Below are 6,632 nucleotides of genomic sequence, written 5' to 3'. Positions count from 1 at the left end.
TCTGTAGACTTGCTACCCCAGAAGTAGCTGTACTTGTTGAACTGGGGGCCTTGTTGTGAGGGCAAGACTTGTCTACAGTTAAGTGTCCCAACTTCTTACAGTTGTTACACCAGGCCTTTGAAGGATCAAAGTTCTTCCCCCTATAGGGATGTGGAGTATAGGGAGTAGCTTGTGACCCACCACCCTGTGCAGGTTTTTGGGGCCCTTTGGAAGACTCAGACTTTTTATCTTGGGGATTCTCACCACCTTTCCCCTGGGGAGGTTTTGTAACCACTTTCTTCTGGTCACCACCAGTGGTTGTCCTTGTCACCCTAGTCTTGACCCAGTGGTCTGCCTCCTTTCCCAATTCTTGGGGAGAAATTGGACCTAGGTCTACCAAAGGCTGATGTAACTTTTCATTCGTGCAATTACTTAATATATGTTCTTTCATAAACAAATTGTAACGTCCAGTAAAGTCATGCACATTGTGTCCAGTTAACCAACCATCCAGTGTCTTAACTGCGTAGTCTACAATTTAAATCCAGGACTGGTTCTGGGTTTTGTGAGCCCCCTGAATCTTATTCTCTACTCCTCAGTAGTGAGTCCAAATCCCTCAATCAGAGTTTTCTTCATGAGGTCATAGGACCCTACATCTGGCCCAGAGAGGGTCAGAAGCCTGTCTCTGCAGTTACCAGAGAACAGTTCCCACAGGAGTGCCCCCCAGAGACGTTTTATTACCTTTCTCATGTCACAAGCCCTCTCAAAGGCAGTGAACCATTTGGTGATGTCATCACCCTCCTCAAATTTAGGGACAATCCCTTTGGGAATTTTAGGATCATAAGATTGCTCTTTGTCCTTATTATTTGGATTGCTGCCACCATTGATGGGTGCTAAACCCATCTCCTTTCTTTCTTTTTCTAGAGCCAGGAGTCTGGACTCTAGATCCAATCTTTTGACCAGCCTTGCTAAAAGGCTGTCCTTCTCATTGAGGCTGCCCTCAATGTCCTCACTGGAACCTGTACCACCTGTGTGGACTCTAGGTCCCCAGGGGTTGATTCTTGGAGTTAAGGGTAGGGAGACCCATTCCTCCCTAGGGATTATTGGGGGTGGGTTACCAGCCCTGTCCTCCTCATCCCTTTCCTCATCAGACTGGTCATCACCATTTTCATATGGGTGGGCCTGGGCATATTCAGCCAGGAGCTCCTGGAGCCCTTGTTTGGTTGGATGCTGGCACATTGGTATATTTTTAATTCTACATAAGGACCTTATCTCCTTGAAAGACAAGTGAAGATAAGGGGTGAGGCCGAGCTCCTCCACCCTGTCCTGTATGTAATCTTGGTTATCTTCACTAATTGTGGGGTTCTGTTTTTGCGACATTCTAACAAAAAGTTCTAACCCCTCTACCCTTGACCCAAGTGACTTTTTATTTTCTAAAATTCTAAAGGTACTTAAGCAAGGCCCTAACAAGACTTTTAGTACTTTGGTAAAAAAAATGCCAATTTGAAAAATCAGAATTCTAAAGGCAATTTAAGAGTTCTGTCGTGTGATCAGATGGTAACCAAGAAGTCCAACAAATGCAAGTTAGTATCCCACCGCTGAACCACCAATGTAAGAAACTGGCTCTATATATACAGCACCAAAGTGAGGTACAGTGTGTATAGAGTCCCAGGGTCTCCAAAGGTTTGGCAGAGTTTAAAGTTAGATAGAACCTTACTCTCTAAAGTGGTAGCTTGGTCGAGTAGTAAGGCAGTATCAGAGGACAGTGTTAAGCATTTGGGGCCTTATGTAGGTGGGCTGGCATTTACCACTTCATAAATACCGAATCATACCGATTCGGTATTTATGAAGTGGTAAATGCAATGTAGGTAATGAGTCGGTAAATATTACCGAATCGGAAAAATTCGGTAATTACCGAATCGGTATTTACCGATTCGGTAATGAGGCATACCTTCCCATTGATGGGAAGGTATGCCTCATTACCGAATCGGTAAATACCGATTCGGTAATGGGGGAGCACATGCAAGGGTGGTAGGGTGTCACATTGACACCCTGTTGCACCCCTGATTCGGCCATGTGTGCACATGTGGCGCACATACATGCCCTAAGGGCATGGATGTCTGCCCCATTGCACACTTAAACGTGCACAAAAATGCTTTTTTGCAGCTATTCGTTATTTACCACCAACTATTAGTTGGTGGTAAATAACGAATCCACCCAACACCCACACACTCCCCCTACATCTCATTTCATGATTCGGTATTTACCGAATCGGTAAATTTACCGAATCGGTAATATTACCGATTCGGTAATTTTACCTATTCGGTAAATACCGAATCATGAAATTCTCCCCCTACATCTCAAAAGCCAAAATACCGGTGGGTTACGGTATAATTACCGAAAATCGGCCGTTACCGACCGGTATTTGGCTTCCTACATGAGGCCCTAGATGTACACACTCAGTCAGCAAATGAATTCACACACTCAAGAACTGAACTCTAGGCCAATTGTTTTGTATAAAAAAATATACTGTTGTTTTATTTCTAGAACCAAGCAAGTCTGGTACAGGTAAGCATAAAAAATACTTTTCTTTTTTTTTATTATTTAAAAAAAAAATATATTTTATTAAAGCATTGAGAGTTGTGTCATACACTGTATGGAAAAATCTCTTTATTGGAAGTTAGGGGATTTTTCTTTTTTTTTAAAACAGTATTGCGGCACAAGATATTGCTATTGCAGTTCTGTATACTAGACACTGTTGTAAACTCGTTTTCTATCTTTCAGTACAGGCCTCTGCTCTCCAGACCTAAGTACTATCATAACTATCTTGCACTCTTGAATTAACTGCAAAAGGCACTTGCAAGCTTGTCTTCATCTTGGACACTGCGGACAGCTTCGTCTTACTGGTGAAGGTTGTCTTTTCTGCTTCAATGAAAATACATGCTGAGCTTTACGGCAGTACCTTTTCACTCCAGATCTAACTCATCGTGTTCGTGAGAACGTTCATTAACAACCTGGCCATCTCTGGTCTAAAAAGTCTTAATCAGAAGTGTCCTCTTCGAGTGGGAATCAATGGGGCGCGGTTCAAGGTTGGTTTCTCTCATGCTCATGGCAGAGAAGGAGTGGACTGGCACTGTAATCCTGCTCTCCTCCCCCTCCAACAGTTTCCTGTAAGTCGCAATCTCAATATCCAGGGCCATCTTGACGTTGAGCAGCTCCTGGTACTCGCACAGGTGGAGCGCCATTTCATCCTTCATGGTCTGGATTTCATCCCGAAGGCGGGTGATAGTGTCTTGGTAGTTAGCAGCTTCGATGCCAAAGTTCTCTTCCAGCTGGCGCATCTGGCGCTCCAGAGACTCGCTAGTTCCTTTCAGTGCATCCACTTGTCAGGGTCAGGGTCTGAAGCTGCCTTCGGTAGTCATTGGATTCCTGTTTAGCTTGGCGTAGGGCGTCATTGTTGCGATTCGTCGCTTCAGAAAGGTCTACAAACTTGGACTTGTACCATTCTTCGACCTCAGCGAGGTTTTTGGATGCCACAATTTTCGTTCGTTTGGCGGGCATCACGCAGGGCAGCTGTCCGGTCTGGCATTTAGCCACATCCATGTCAATCTGGACGTGATGCTCCTGGATCTGTGACTGCAGTTCCCCGATTTCTTCTTCAAAAGGACGTGCTCCTCTCTGGTGCCGGAGCGCACCAGAGAGGAGCACGGAGAAGCAAAGGGGAGCAACGCAGCAGCAACATTAGCACCACAATGTCTAGGAGTTCCTACCGCAGGATGTTCGGCGGCGGCAGCAGCGGCGGCAGCAGCGGCGGCAGCAGGCCGCTCTCCTCCTCTTGTGGCGGCCGCTATGTCACCTCGACCAGCCGCTACATACTGGGCAGCACCATCTGCCCCAGCAGCATCCGCACCGTCTTCTCCAGCGCCTCCTCTCCAGGAATCTACACCAAGTCATCTTCGGTGCGGCTACACAGAAGCCTGCCCTCGGCCCACATGGGCGACAACGTGGACTTCTCCCTGGCCAACATCATCAACCTGGAGTTCAAGGCCAACTGCACCAATGAGAAGGCCGAGATGCAGGAGCTCAACGACCACTTCGCCAACTTCATCGACAAGGTGCGCTTCCTGGAGCAGCAGAACAAGATCCAGGTGGCTGAGCTGGAGCAGCTGAAGGGCCAGGGCAAGTCCCGCGTGGGCGACCTGTACGAGGAGGAGCTGCGCAGGCAGGTGGACCAACTCACCAACGAGAAGGCCCGCGTGGAGGTGGACTGCCTCAACTTTCTTTAGCGACGACATTTAGCAGCTGTGTGAGAAGCTGCTGGATGAAATGATGCAGCGAGAGGAGGTGGAGAACACCCTGCAGTCTTTCAGACAGGATGTTGACAATGCCTCCCTGGCACGCCTTGATCTGGAGCGCAAAGTAGAGTCCCTGCAAGAATAAAAAGTAAATTACTTGTATGAACAAAGTTCAAAATTGCAGTGTAACTGGTTTTGTTTACAGTTTTAAGTAAGCAGTTTGCAACACATTGCAGGTATAATACATTCAAATGAATGGGCTTTTTAAGTAAAATGCAGTTAATTACTTTTCAGATTACTTTTACTAACACAGGGTTGGATTCTAGATTCAGCCCTAGGACATTTCCTGAAAACAGGCGAGTAAATGCGTTTTAGTTAGAGGTACGATTTTTAAAGAATATTATTGCATTTCAAAAGTTGACACAGAAACATTTTCACATAGAATCACCAATGTTATCCTATGGGAGGAAATTCACTTAGCAGGTAAGTTATGTTAACTATACTTTTTCTTTCTCAGTGCTGGATCCCTACATTCAGCACTGGGACATTTCCTGAAAACAGTTGAGAAAATGCGTTTTGGTTATTCGGCTGATTTTTAAGGAATATTTGTAATTTTCAAAAGTTGACACAGAAAACCTTTTGGGAGAAAAAGTGTCAATGTTATTCTATGAGGAAAAAGAGGTTATCGGTTTCCAGGTAGGTAATCGGTCTTTGGAGTTATGGTCCTGGGGTTAGACTCAGGGGTCTCCCAGGGTCAGTGATTCACTGTTGTTGCACCCTCAGTGGCACTAGGGCGGCCGGGTGCAGAGTGTTGAAGCCCAATGTTATCCTAGAAGGATAGGGGGACTCCGGTTGGTGGCTGCTGGCAAGCAGGCCACGGGGTTTTGGGAGCAAAGCTCTTAGGGTTAAGCTCAGGGCAAGTTGAGGACGAAGTTAGCACCAAAGGGGCACCCTCAGCGGCACTAGGGTGGCCGGGTACGGAGGGCTGTTTTGAGGTCGGGTGCCCTGTTGATTTCAATGGAGATTCTCCGGGACAAAGAAACACTGCAGGCTCGGGGACGAGGATCTTCCAGGAGTGACCACCACTTCGAGGGGTAAGTTGGGATGTTGAGGGTTGCTTAGGCACCGCTGGGTTGGGCACATAAGGCAGTGGTGCGTCTGGAGCAGGGGTGCATTGGGACGTCAGATTTTCTTACATGCTCTGGTCGCAGTAGGGGGGGGGGTCCTCTGGATTGAGGCTGCAGGCATCATCTGGAGGCTTGAGGCAGGTCAGGGGTCGCCGGATCTCGGTCAGGATCACTGGGGGGACCTCCTCGTGGTATTTTTCCACTCGAGCTCGGGCCGGGTTTGGCGGGTGCAGAGTGGGCTGGATTTGGTTCCTGGCACCAGAAGCTGCAGTTCAAGCACGTCCGGTGTTCACGGGAGAAACAGCTAGGAAAGTGAAGGCAGACAGGTCCTCTGGGGTTTTTGAGGTTGCTGTCCCCTGGACACGCCGGGGTTTTGCAGGAGCAGGTTCGAGGGGGGACAGGCCTGTAGGGCTGAGGCCAAGTCAGTGGGCGTCGTCCTCTTGTTAGCTCTGCACGGCTTCTCGTCCTACTTCTTCTCTTCTTTTTCTTGTGGTTGCTGGATCTGAGGAAGGAAGGTTCATGGTGCCCCTAAATACTAAATTTAGGGGCGTTACAGGTAGGTAAAGGGCAGGGACCAACGAGTCCCTTCCCTGGGGTGGGTACTCCCCCTATTTTGCCACTATCCAGTGGGAGGGGGGCAGGAGCCTGTCCCTTGTTGGCTGGGTCTCCCCCATCCACAAGATGGCGGGGACTCAAGGTTGTGCTTCACTTCGCCTCCCCCACCCTAGGGGTGGAGTGGGCACACCTCTCTTCCTCACTTTGTTTTTCTTGCCAGGTCTCCCGCCCAAAGTGGGGGTAGAACCAGTGGGGACCAGTTGCTGAAAGCAGCAAATGGTCTGGAGAGGCTCACAAAGGCGGCATGCCTTTGAAGCTTCTCCTTCGTGAACCCTGCCCATCCTGGGGAAGGAGGCTTGGCACCTCGTCCCAGGATGTGCATTGTTTCAGGCCCCCGAGAGCAGCAAGCTCTCGACCCAGGGGTCCAGAAACATGTCTGGTGGTAGCAGCCTAGGCAGCCACTCAGTCAGGTCACTGGGAGTTGGTTGAGTTTCAGGGGGCATCTCTAAGATGCCCTTTGTCGTGCATTTTACATTAAATCCCACACTGGCATCAGTGTGGGTTTAATGTGCCGAGAAGTTTGATACCAAACTTCTCAGTCTTCAGTGTAGCCATTATGGTGCTGTGGAGTTCGTAATGACAAACTCCCAGCACCATATACTCTTAATGGCAACACTGC

At 48.3% G+C, this 6,632-nt stretch overlaps 2 pseudogenes; one reads left to right on the top strand and one right to left on the bottom strand.

The window, feature by feature from the left end:
* Window positions 1-2,596: 2,596 nt before the first annotated feature.
* On the bottom strand, window positions 2,597-3,639 carry LOC146865593 (vimentin-4 pseudogene; annotated as a pseudogene).
* An 89-nt stretch (window positions 3,640-3,728) lies between these two features.
* Window positions 3,729-4,262, top strand: LOC146865592 (vimentin-1/2 pseudogene; annotated as a pseudogene).
* Window positions 4,263-6,632: the final 2,370 nt, after the last annotated feature.

The sequence above is a fragment of the Triturus cristatus genome, chromosome 2_1 (assembly GCF_964204655.1).
Source record: "Triturus cristatus chromosome 2_1, aTriCri1.1, whole genome shotgun sequence".
Taxonomy (NCBI): Eukaryota; Metazoa; Chordata; class Amphibia; order Caudata; family Salamandridae; genus Triturus; species Triturus cristatus.
This window is presented reverse-complemented; position numbering and strand designations above follow the sequence as displayed.